We start from the raw sequence: 14123 nt of genomic DNA on the forward strand, positions 1-14123 counted from the left end.
ACCACTGATCCACAAGGGCAGGTGGGGTGGAGAAGCAGACAGTTCAGAAAAGCATTATCCTGATTTTGTGATTTGTCACAAGACCTTAACTTTTAAATTAGATTTACCTTAAAAATTATGTTTAGCTTAGTATAATATTGAATTGATTTTGCCATTCAAGAGCAGAGAATTTGCTGAGTGACTAACACTAACCAGGGCTGGGATCGTTACCTTGCAGGGCTAGCCTACAAAGTAGATAATTGTGTGGATAATGGCAAAGACTCCCATTAAAAACTGGGAGAGAGGATTTTTTTCCCCATTTTTTTAAGGTCTTTATTAAATTTGTTACAGTAGTGCTTCTGCCTTATATTTTGGTTTTTTGGCCATGAGGAATGTGGGATCTTAGCTCCCCGATTGGGGGTCAAACCCACACCATCTGCATTGGAAGGCAAAGTCTCAACCACTGGACTGCCAGGAAAGTCTCCAGGACAGAGGATATTTTGAATGATGGTTTTGACAGGACTACCTCTATCCATTAAAAGTGATTTAATAACAATAAAAGAAACTTGTTCTAAGAATAGGTTATATTTACTATGATGTCTATTATTATTATTATAGACAAGGAAAAAAGTCCAGATGAAAATAAAAGTAATAATCAAGCAGAAGTTATAAACTATGACCAATGTTAGTACAATAGATATCAATAGATACTGTGTTTTCTACTTTATTGAAAAATCTCTACAGGCACTGATGGTAAAATCATTTGATAATAAACTTATATGAGAGCATAGATGTGAAAAATGCAAAATCTCCAAGAGTTCATTATCAGACTACATTTAATTTCCAGAAATTAGCATACAGATAACTTTGAGGCACTGCTGTGCAGGAAGAGTAAAAATGGAGACCGGATCATGAGGTATATGTAATTCAGTCTTTAAAAAATTACATCTGATTTCTATTCAGTTAATAATATGCTTATTAATCTGGATTATAAATATCACTTACACAATATCTCTGTTACCTGATGGAGCTTTAATTTATACTTCTTCATTATTAAGGAAATAAGCATAATTTAATTTTCTATTTGAATTGAACAGTTACATTTAATCTCGGAATTCCTAAAGAATAAGGGCCTGTATCCTTTTATATCAGCTTTATCTTTTGACTCTAAGACAGTATGAGAGTAGGCTAGGTGTGTTGGAATTTTGTTCTGTTGAGGTTTGAATTACATTAGGGCTTTTTCATCCTATAGGGTGAATTAAATTGTAAAGATGGATATCAGCTACTTGTGTTTCTTTTTTTTTAATTCTCAGAACATTTTTAAAGTACATTAAACATTCTAGTATAAAAATAGTGAAGTAAAAATCACCAAGCTGATTATACTAGCCAGCATAATTACTTAAAGAAAATAAGGCAATAGTAGTAAATAATTTTATCTAAATCATGATACCCACAAATATAGATGGCCTTACTTAAAGAGAAAAGGAATATATTCAAACCACCATGACACAGCAGAGAAAGAAAAAGGTCATGGATTCAATGTCATGTAAGACACAACATGTTTTCTTTAAATAATAAAAAGAGGTTGTTGGGTGTTTTATCACAGTTCCTTGAAGTTGACACATGGCCTTTAGATTTGTCATGCATGGTACATGATTTTCTTGTTTGGAGTTGTACCAAATAAGTTTCCAGTTTGCAGTTTTGTTCTGCAGTGAATTACATTAATTCACTTCTTATTTAGAATTTTGGACATTATTCCAGAAGAGTCGTAGTTGGAAGTGCCTCAAAGTCTTTGAACTCAGAAAGGTAAAGGAAGTTGCTTTATGTCAAAGGCTATGATAAAAGCAAAGTAAAAATCAAACAAACACTGAATAAATATTGGAAATCTTTAAATAGCTTTCTTTGTGTTGATCTCAAGCATGCCAATAACTCTCATTAAACTGTATGTGGTGTTAGTTTAGTCACTAAGTTGTGTCCAACTCTTGTGACCCCATAGACTGTAGCCCACCAGTCTCCTCTGTCCATGGGAATTTCCAGGCAAGCATACTGGAGTGGGTTGACATTTCCTTCTCAGTGGGATCTTCCCAACCCAGGAATCGAACCTGGGTCTCCTCCACTACAGGTAGATTCTTTACTGACTGAGCTACCAGGATATTAGTTGGTGTAATAAATGTCATAAAAGAATCATGACTTTTTCCTTTTTTTTCCATGGAAGCTTCCTTTTGGCTCCTTTAGGAAGAACAGCATCTGAAATAAACTGAAGTAAGAAAAAGTACGATTGTGCAAAAGAAATGAGGAGAGGATTTTATGCACTCCCTCAGCAACTGTTTGTATTCTGCTCAACTGTGCAACTGCACTGCCCAGTCATTCGTCTTCCTTTCTGATCATCTTCCTTTTTCTGTAAGTCATGATATGTTATTGCTTTCTCCTCTGTCCCAGGTTTGGGTCACATGAATCCACCACTAACTTGTGCCAGACCAAGATGGCTGATTCTTTTCTTTCTCCTCTGGGTGAAGAATTACTATTGTTTTTTTCTATCCTCCAAATATGTTTTTTTTTAATCATTTTTATTAGAGTATAGTTAATTTACAATTTTGTATTAGTTTCATGTGTACAGCAAAGTGACTCTGTTGTACATATACATATATTCACTCATTTTTAGATTCTTTTCCCGTAACAGTCATTACAGAGTATTGCGTAGAGTTACCTGTGCTACACAGCAGTTCTTATTAGTTATCTATTTGATATATAGTAGTGTGAACTATAATTGCTGGAGGCCATCACTGGAATTTTTTATCAAACCTTTCATCACCGTGATGATTTCCTTTTATGCCTTTTCAGAGTCTTCCTCAGCTTTGGAACCTAAGCCTAGTTATCACTGACATAAATGGCCACCTTGATTTCCTTGTTATGGTTTTCTTGATAAGATATCTCTTCTTATGATACCTTTGAACTATTTCTACCTACTGACCTCATTATTTTATGACTTCTTTCTTTGCATTTTCTAAGATATTAGGACAAGAAAGTAAATGTGAATGAACTCAGTGTGGAATAAAGCTGAGTGCTTTTACTTTATTTTTAAATTTTTTAATACTCTTTATTTTACATTGGTGTATAGCCAATTAACAACATTGTGATAGTTTCAGGTGGACAGCAAAGGGACTCAGCTACATATACACACGTATCCATTCTCCCAAACTCCCCTCCCCTCCAGGCTGCCATATAACATTGAGCAGAGTTCCCTGTGCTGTACAGTAGGAACTTGTTGGTTATCCGTTTTAAGTGTACCGGTGTGTACATGTCAACCCTTAACTCAAATGGTGTGGAATAAAGCTTGAGTGCTTTTAGACAGAAGGCTCACACACTACTGAAATTTTATACTGTCAGAATGGAAAGACAGTTTATTCCTTATTTTGCAAAATATGAGACCTGAATCACAAGACTTTCATTACCTCAGAAAACATCCACTGTACAGAATATTTCCAGCTGACTGTTATTAACAATTAGAGTATCAGTAATATCATAGTGATGTTCAGTTCAGTTCAGTCGCTCAGTCGTGTCCGACTCTTCACGACCCCATGAATTGCAGCACGCCAGGCCTCCCTGCTCATCACCAAGTCCAAGAGATCCCTCAGACTCAATGTCTATCAAGTCAGTGATGCCGTCCAGCCATCTCATCCTCATAGTGATGTAATTGTTGCTATATAGATCAGCTCAGAGCCTGTTTCACAAAGAAGTCTACTCTCCGATCTAACCTATTTTGTTCTGAGATTGATTAGGAAATTTTGCTTGGATTTTCTTCTCCTAACCGATCTTCAAGTGATGTTTGCTGCTGTAACTTATAGCCACTGGGTTTAGGTGATCGTGGGAATTCGTCATTGATTCCTCTCAATCCATAAATATAGTGATTTACACCTTTAGTGGATGGTATGTTCTGCAATTAGTCTACAGAGCAAAAGTCACACAAGCTAAAAATTACTGAGACTATTTTAAAGTGCCCATGAAATACAGTGAACACAATTGTGTGCCTAAAAAGGTTGAGTATGTTATTATTTTCATACATACACTAAAATATGAAAACTACTAAACTAGACTAAAGAAGAAAACTAAGGCAAGATCTAAAATGTGCATGTCTGTCCATTCAAATTGGTCTTCTTTTAAGACAGACCTGGAATTCCTAGTAATGAATTGGAGATTAATGGAAGACTTTGAAAATTGTCCTGCTTCCTGGTCCATTTTTACTGTATCTCTGTCTTCAAAGTAAGCTTTATTCATGTCAACAGTGTTAAGGTGAAGATGACAAGAGATATAGTGAAGTCACATCTATGCATGTGGATGAGATGACCATCAGGTTCCAAAGTTAGGGAGTAGGTTAATTGGGTAATATTACATCTTCCCTGTCGTGGTCCTTATTCTGAACTGTCATATCTTTTAACCTCTAACTCCTGTATGGATTACCATATTCTCTCTTGTGATTGGTAGTTATTTTAGTATTTGTACTATCTGTCTATAGAGCCAAGGTCTTAAATATATATTAATATTTTGATTCAATAAAACATAGGCATTTGAATAGCTAATTTCTCACCTCCAATTTTCTAATTTTTTCTCAGGAGGAAAACAAAGTTCAATATTTATAAGAAGTAATGAACATTTTTTTTTTAGATATACCATTTTCTAATTCATACTTCTATATTCTAGTGCATGTCAACTCACATAGACTGTGGTTCTTTTTCCTCCTTCCACCACTTCTATTTTTTAATAATGAAGAAAATTATGTATTTATTTACTTAATGATTTTTGAGCAGAAAATAAGGAGAGTTTCCATATGTCCTTTCCATTCCCACGCTCCCCCATTATCAATACCTCCCACCAGATAGTATGTTTGTCACAAGCCATGAACCACCATTGATACAGCAGTATCACCCCAAGTTTATCATTTGTATTAGGTTCACTCTTCATGTTATACTTTCTATGAGTTTTGACAAATGACTAAACACATGTGTCTATCATTATAGTACTGATGTTATACAGAATACTTTCACTGCCCTGAAAATCCCATGTTCTACACGTTCAACCACTAACCTCTGGCAACCACTGATTTTTCTACTGCCTCCATAGTTTCGCCTTTTCTAGAATGTCATATAATTAGAATCACACAGCACAGAGCCTTTTCAGAATGGCTAATTTCACTGAATAATGTGATTTTTTTTCTCCATGTCTCATTGAATGTTAAATGGGAATTTTAAGGAGCTATTAATAGCAATATTTTTATTTAACTCTGAAAAGAGATGTAAATGTGCTTTTTGAACAAAATTATTGATTATTTGAATACCTCCTGCTTCTTCAATAAAGTGTAGTCAGGAAGATATGAAAATTATGACAGATTAATTATTATAGAAGCTAAATAATAGAAAATGTAATGAAAACGAGATAATTAATTCTGACCTAGGTTCACTGGACAGTATGAGCTGTCGTACAGTGAGTTTTTAGTATTAATCAACTCTTGCTTGTTGCAAGTAGGAACTGACTGTACGTTTGTAGAATTGGATTGAATGAACTCTAATGATATGTTGATGCTGTGAAAGTGCTGCACTCAATATGCCAGCAAATGGAAAACTCAGTAGTGGCCACAGGACTGGAAAAGGTCAGTTTTCATTCCAATCCCAAAGAAAGGCAATGACAAAGAATGCTCAAACTACCACACAATTGCACTCATCTCACACACTAGTAAAGTAATGCTCAAAATTCTCCAAGCCAGGCTTCAGCAATATGTGAACTGTGAACTTCCAGATGTTCAAGCTGGTTTTAGAAAAGGCAGAGGAACCAGAGATCAATTGTCAACATCCGCTGGATCATGGAAAAAGCAACAGAGTTCCAGAAAAACATGTATTTCTGCTTTATTGACTATGCCAAAGCCTTTGACTGTGTGGATCACAATAAACTGTGGAAAATTCTGAAAGTGATGGGAATACCAGACCACCTGACCTGCTTCTTGAGAAATCTGTATGCAGGTCAGGAAGCAAGAGTTAGAACTGGACATGGAACAACAGACTGGTTCTGAATAGCAAAAGGAGTATGTCAAGGCTGTATATTGTCACCCTGCTTATTTAACTTATATGCAGAGTACATCATGAGAAACATTGGGCTGGAAGAAGCACAAGCTGGAATCAAGATTGCCGGGAGAAATATCAATAACCTCAGATATGCAGATGACACCACCCTTATGGCAGAAAGTGAAGAGGAACTCAAAAGCCTCTTGATGAAAGTGAAAGAGGAGCGTGAAAAAGTTGGCTTAAAGCGCAACATTCAGAAAACTAAGATCATGGCATCTGGTCCCATCACTTCATGGGAAATAGATGGGGAAACAATGTCAGACTTTATTTTTTGGGGCTCCAAAATCACTGCAGATGGTGATTGCAGCCATGAAATTAAAAGACACTTACTCCTTGGAAGGAAAGTTATGACCAACCTAGAGAGCATATTAAAAAGCAGAGACATTACTTTGCCAACAAAGGTCTATCTAGTCAAGGTTATGGTTTTTCCAGTAGTCATGTATGGGTGGAAGAGTTGGACTATAAAGAAAGCTGAGTGTGGAAGAATTGATGCTTTTGAACTGTGGTGTTGGAGAAGACTCTTTTTTTTTTTTAATTTAATTTTATTTTTAAACTTTACAATATTGTATTGGTTTTGCCAAATATCAAAATGAATCCGCCACAGGTATACATGTGTTCCGCATCCTGAACCCTCCTCCCTCCTCCCTCCCCATACCATCCCTCTGGGTTGTCCCAGTGCACCAGCCCCAAGAGTCCCTTGGACTGCAAGGAGATCCAACCACTCCATCCTAAAGGAGATCAGTCATGGGTGTTCATTGGAAGGACTGATGTTGAAGCTGAAACTCCAATACTTTGGCCACCTGATGCGAAGAGGTGATTCATTGGAAAAGACCCTGATGCTGGGAAAGATTGAGGGCAGGAAGAAAAGGGGATGACAGAGAATGGGATGGTTGAATGGCATCACTGATTCAATGGACATGGGTTTGGGTGGACTCTGGTGGTTGGTGATGGACAGGGAGGTCTGGCGTGTTGTGGTTCATGGGGTTGCAGAGTCGGCCATGACTGAGTGACTGAACGGAACTGAAATGAATGTTATGCTGCCCAAAAGGAAGGCAAATGTTTACATGTTATATTTTTTCTAAATTTAATCCAATTATTTGCATGGATTGAAAAAAAATAGTTTTAGTCTAATATAATTAAAACGCAGCATAGAGAATTAGGACAGTCATTTGAAGTTCATGGGTAAATAAATGTAACTATGGTGAATTCTGTCACAATAGGAAATAAAATCTGTTTTTCTATGCTTTAATTCTTATGTCCTATGTTTCAGATTCTTAGATTTCAAAGGAATTTAATATGTCATCAAACTTGAGGAAATAATCAATTACTGTTTGACTGAATGTTCCCTTTCTCAGGTGGTTGTTTTAATGCAGATATTAACTATGATACCAATGAAGAACTGCTATTGAATCTAAGTCATGAAATCTGTTCTTCAACTTTGCTCCAATCCTATCAGGGGATTTACTCAGTTAGAAGCTTGGTACACATCACCACTAGGGAACTGAGTACATGATTATTGTCAATGGTGAGAGATTATTTCTGAAAATATGTATATAAACAAAGAACAGACTTCCAGTTTTTTTACAATTGCTTTAAAAGTAATTTCATATTATTGACCTTAAAAATGCATTCCAATATACATGAGGTGCAGACAAATGGTGTTTGATTCCAATGATACAAAAAGTACCTGCTGTTGCTGCTAAGTTGCTTCAGTCGTACCCAACTCCGTGAGACCCCATAGACGACAGCCCACCGGGCTCCCCATCCCTAGGATTCTCCAGGCAAGAACACTGGAGTGGATTGCCATTTTCTTCTCCAGTGCATTAAAGTGAAAATTGAAAGTGAAGTCGCTCAGTTGTGTCCAACTCTTCTGCAACCCCATGGACTGCAGCCTACCAGGCTCCTCCGTCCATGGGATTTTCCAGGCAAGAGTACCGGAGTGGGTTGCCATTGCCTTCTCCAAAAAAGTTTCTAGAATAGTCAAATTCATAGAACCAGAAAGTACACTGGTAGATGCCATGGGTCAGAGGGTGGGTGAGAGGGAGGGAGAATGAGGAGTTAGTGTTTAATGGGAACAGAGTTTCAGTTTAGGAAGGTGAAAAATTCTGGAGATGGATGATGGTGAGAGTTGTACAACAATGTGAATGTTCTTAGTGCTACTGAACTGTACAATTACATATGGTTAAAATAATATGTTTTATATTATGTGATTTGACTAGAATAATTTTTTTTATTTTTTTCAATAGTATTTACTAGATATTGTGTTTGTTTTTAAAAATTAGTTTTGAGCTGTAGCTACCTGTATTTAGTTACCATCCAGTCTTCACTTTAAGGCAAAATTCAATTGAAATTTATGTCAAATCTGTCAGACACATATAGCAATTGTGTGAAATCAAGCAAATCCATTAAGTATAATTTTTCAGCATCAATCATTCTGATAACAATTGTTCAAAAGACCTCATTCTATACAGAACTTGATTTATTTTAGAGAAAATGGAGTAGAAAGATTAAGTGAACTAAAATAAACTCAACGTCTCTATAATATTTTCTTTTATAAACTATGTATATATCAAGAAAAAACACTGGCTGGGAACTGCTGAAATCAGATAACAGGGCCCTATGAATCTCTTGACTCTAACAGGGAGCAGTTAACTGATAAAGGGGGTGTGTTTACACGTCTTCAAAACTATCACCACCCTTTACAAAACAGATCCGTTTCTTCTTTGGCAGTTATATTCTATGGGAAAAGAATACAATTCTATTTTGCTTTCTAATTTTAACTTCGGAAGACAAAGTCTCAAAAGACTGTTTGATTTAATCCTAATTAATACAGTTAAAAATTCAGGGACTTCCCTGGTGGTTCAGTGGTAAAGAATCTGCCTGCTAATGCAAGAGACCTGGGTTAGATACCTGACCCAGAAAGATCCCACATCCTGTGGAGCAACTAAGCCTGTGCACCATAGCTATTGAGCCTGTGCTCCAGAGCCCGGGAGCTGCGACTATTGAGCCCACATACCCTAGAGCCTGAGCTCCAGCAACATGAGAGTCCACTGCAATGAAAAGCCCAGGTCAAAGAACAGCTCCTGCTTACCAAAACTAGAGAAGAGCGTGTGTAGCAATGAACACTCAGTACAGTAAAAAAAAAAATTAAAAATTCAAGCTTAAAAAAAATCAGTGTTCAATTGTTGAAATATAATTAAAAAGAAAACCTTTAACTCAGCAAACCTCTTAACAAAGATAGTAGAAAATAAGTTCGTTTTATTCATGATCAAAAGTGGAACCAGAATGTGATACACATCACAACTGGTTAAGAGACTGCAAAATCAGAAAGAAATCTCACCTCTCTGTATATCCAAGCAGATAAAACCCAGTACACGCATGTTCTCAAGATAAACATCACTAGTTCTCAAGGAAGTGGACCTGATAGCACTTTTTGTCTCACCGATTCATCCTAACTTTATCACGGTAACTGGGGAGATCCCCTGTGCTGTCTATCTAGAAGAGAAAAAACAATTCTACTAAATTCAAGAGGATACAAGAGAGTTAGACTCTTCCTTTCCCACAGGACTGAGGAGATAGAAGTGCTGTCTACCTCAACGTTTGCCTTTCAAAAAGATGGCTCACAGAACCTTGTGAAAACATTCCCTAGCTATGAGACTGGCAGAGACTTATTTAGTCATTATAAAGATTTACAAACATTTGAAAAGGACAGAGGAAAAAATTCTGGAGCCAAACGCAGAGAGAGGGAGAATTAATCATTGTTTTTTAATTGGAGTATAGTTGCCTTCCAATGTTGTATTGGTTTCTGCTATACAGCAAAGTGAATCAGGCAATTGTATACATATGTCCACTCTTTTTAGAATTTTCTCCCCATTTAGGTCACCACAGAGCACTGAGTAGAGCTCCCTGGGCTACACAGTCAGTTTTCATTAGCTATCTATTTTATACATAGTACTGTATATATGTCAATCCTAATCTCCAAATCCATTCCGCTCCCTCCTTCCCCCCTTGGTAGCCATACATTTGTTCTCTATGTCTGTGCCTCTATTTCTGCTTTTCAAATAAGTTCATCTATATACCATTCTTTCTAGATTCCCATATATGCATTAATACACAATATTTGTTGTTCTCTAACTTACTTCACTCTGTATGACAGTCTCTAGGTCCATCCACATCTCTGCAAATGGCACAGTTTCATTCCTTTCTACGGTGGAGTAATATTCCACTGCATATATGTACCAGATCTTTTTTACCATTTCTGTGTAGATATAATCTTCTTGTTTTTAATTCATATTTGCCTTGATACCATGTGAAGGAATAGAGAAATAGTGTTATAAACTTATCATAATTCCCTTCCTCCTTTTTCAGTCATCTGGAGAGCTTTCTTCAGGTGCTATCTATTTTTAAAAATAGCTTTATTAAGGTGTAACTGACAGGGATGTACAATCCATTGCAATATTTAAAATGTACAATTATATTTGACATATATACACACCTGTGAAACTATGACAACATTGGGAAGGAAAAAGCTTTCCTCTACTCTTCTAGGTTCTTTTGGCTGTTTGAATAATTAAGTTGGCATAAGACAGATTAACAGAAGAAAAACAAATTTAATTACGTATGTGCAAGAGCCCCATGAGAACCCAAGACCCATGGGTAGTCATGCAGTGGGGCTTACACACCATCCTGAGCTACGGAGAGTATGTAAAGGTCTGGGACTTCAAAGAGGGAGGGAGACAATTTACAGGAAGATGGGAGAGGCAAATGTTTGGCAAACAAATGTTTGTAGTGCCATCTGGAGACATGCGGCCCAGAGAGGAATTTGAACAAACCAGCTTGCCTGAGCTCCCCGAAGCCAACTCACCTTCTCTGTAGTTCTCCCTGGTGATCACTCTCTTCCTGGACTAGACCCTCCATCCAAGTTCTTTTAGTCAATTAAAGAGGAGGTTAAAAAGCTCCTCCTGAGTCTTTCAAGCCTTGTTTGTCTTCAGCTCAAGATAACCCATGTGCCAAAGTGGCAAATTTTGGGGAGGCTCCTTCTGAACCCCTTCTACCACAGTCCGCACAGTGAAACTATTCATCATCCTTGAACGCTTTCTCCCACTTCTAATTCCTTCTCTCCACCACTCCCACTCCTCCCTTCTCCAGGCACACACTGTTCTATTCTCCATCACTATAAATTAGTTTCATGTTTTAGAGTGCTATATAAATGGAATTATTCATTAGGTACTTTTGTAGGTCTACTTTTTCACTCAGTGTAGTATCTCAAAGCTCATCCATGTTGTCACAGGTTAGATAGGTCTTTCTATTCATTGCTGAGTAGCAATGAAAAGTATATACTAAAAATGTGCTAATGCACACATCTATTAATAGACATTTGACTTGCTTCCAGTTTTTTACTATTACGAATGAAACTGCAGTGAACAGTATGTGACTGGTCTTTAGATAGACATGTATGTTCTATTTTCCTGGGTAAATACCTATTAGAGAAATGACTGAACTATATGGGAGTAAAGAATAGCAGAATGACGATGTTGTTGTTGTTCAATTACTCAGTCGTGTACGATTCTTTGCAACCCCATAGTCTGCAGCACACCAGGCTTCCCTGCCCTTCACTATCTCCCGGACTCAGCTCAAACTCATGTCCACTGCATCAGTGATGCCATCCAACCATCTTGTCCTCTGTCACCCACTTCTCCTCCTGCCCTCAATTTTTCCCAACATCAGGGTCTTTTCCCATTAGCTGACTCTTTACATCAGGTGGCCAAAGTATTGGAGCTTCAGCATCAGTCCTTCCAATGAATATTCTGGGTTGATTTCCTTTGGGACTGACTGGCTTGCCATCCTAAAAATATGCCTCTTTAGCATAAGGATTATTTTGAGTGATTATTTTTTTAATATAGAGCTGACACAAGAGAACCTCTGAAAACAGTGTAGGATTTACTTTTTTTGAGAAATTTACATTTATAAAGGAAATCTCCTTTGGTAAGGATGTCTCCCCTCTCTTCCAGGAAGGAAGGATGATTCTAAAGTCCGAGAAAATTTTATCACTGGTGAAGTCAGTGACTTAAACCTGCTTAACAAACATTCTTGTTTATTTTGCTTTTCTAGGTACCTCCCCATAACTGTACCTGCCCCCCAGTGCACAGTTTCTTTTCTTTTGTTTTTAGCTGATGATATTCAAGCTGGAGTTCTAAGCCTTCTTGGAGAGTTACTCATTTTTTCTTGGGTAACTACCCTGTATGCCTGAGATATACATGTTAATTGTCTTTTAAGAGAAGATTCTCAGCCAAGAACTTAGAAGGGTAGAAGGAAATTAGGAAGGAAAATTATTTTTCTTTTCCTATAGGAGGCATGGGCTTCCCCAGTGGCTCAGCAGTAAAGAATCTGCCTGCAATGCAGGAGATGCAGGAAACTGGGTTTGATCCCTGGATTGGGAAGATCCTCTGGAGGAGAAAATGGCAACCTACTCCAGCATTCTTGCCAGGAAAATCCCATGGACAGAGGAGCCTTTGGGCTGCAGCTCATGGGCTCGCAAGAGTTGGGCATGACTGGGTGACTAACACTTTCACTTCACTTTTACTTTAAATATCTATGAGCAATGTATGGCACCCACTCCAACATTTGGTATAATATGTTTAGTTTTTCTTTTCCTTTAATTTAAGCTAAATTAATAGCTTTGTGGTGGCATCTCATTGTGGTTTTAATTTGCATTTTCTTAATTATAATGATACTGAACACATTATAATATTCTATGAAGTGCATTGGAATAGGCCACTCCAAATATGCCACTCTGGTATAAGGGTTACTTTGAGTTGAAGGTAATTGAGAAGCAGCAGACACAGGAAGAATTCTCTGTCCTCTCTTGTTCTGCCTGAAAAGCAGGACATAAATTTCCCTTTATAAAGATGACATAAATGTCCATATATGAAGGCGTTCCCCTCTCCTGTACCAGGAAAGAGTGAACAACTCTTATCTGCTTAACACACCTTACTAAACAATCCTTATGCCAGTTTCCTAGTCACCATTTCCACCCCTGGGAGCCCAAAGCTTCTTTTATCCTATCTCTTCACCAGGGGCTTCCCTGGTAGCTCAGATGGTAAAACATCTGCCTACAATGCAGGAGACCCGGGTTGGATCCCTGGGTAGGGAAGATCCCCTGGAGAAGGAAATGGCACCCCACTCCAGTACTATTGTCTGGAAAATCCCATGGACTGAGGAGCCTGGTAGGCTACAGTCCATGGGGTCGCAAAGAGTCGGACATGACTAAGTGACTTCACTTCACTTCATTTCACCTCTCTACAAGGTATTACCCTTTGTTAAATGATAAATAAGCTCTGAGTCAAGCCACCTCTGGGTTTCACTTCTTTGCTGTGAATTCTCCATGCATGTAAAATTAAAAACATCACTAAAATTTATATGCCTTTTCCTCTGTTCATCTGTCTTTTGTCAGCGTGATACTCATGCCTTAGATGTTGTACCTAAGAGGATGGAGAAAAAGATTTTTCTCCCCCACAGCATCCATATATTTGGTGAAGCATCTGTTCAAATTTTACTTTTACTTTTTTTTTTGGCCAAGCTATGTGACATTTTTTTTCCTAACATCTTCAGCATTTAATCAATGAATTGTTGCATCTGCCTGCAATACAGGAGACCAGGGTTTGATTCCTGGGTCTGGAAGATCCCCTGGAGAAGAAAATGGCAAGCCAGTCCAGTATTCTTGGCTGGAAAATCCCATGGATAAAGGACCCTTGTGGGCTACAGTCCATGGGGTCCCAAGAGTCGGACACAACTTAGCAACAAAACCACCAAAGAATGTCCAAATTATCACACAATTGCACTCATCTCACACACCAGCAAAGCAATGCTAAAAATTCTCCAAGCCAGGCTTTAAGAGTATGTGAACTGAGAACTTTAAGATGTTCAAACTGAATTTAGAAAAGGCAGAGGAACAATAGATCAAATTACCAATATCCACTGGATCATCGAAAAAGCAAGAGAGTTCCAGAAAAACATCTAGTTTTGCTTTAT

Source organism: Bubalus bubalis, chromosome 3 (genome assembly GCF_019923935.1).
Source record: "Bubalus bubalis isolate 160015118507 breed Murrah chromosome 3, NDDB_SH_1, whole genome shotgun sequence".
Classification (NCBI taxonomy): Eukaryota; Metazoa; Chordata; class Mammalia; order Artiodactyla; family Bovidae; genus Bubalus; species Bubalus bubalis.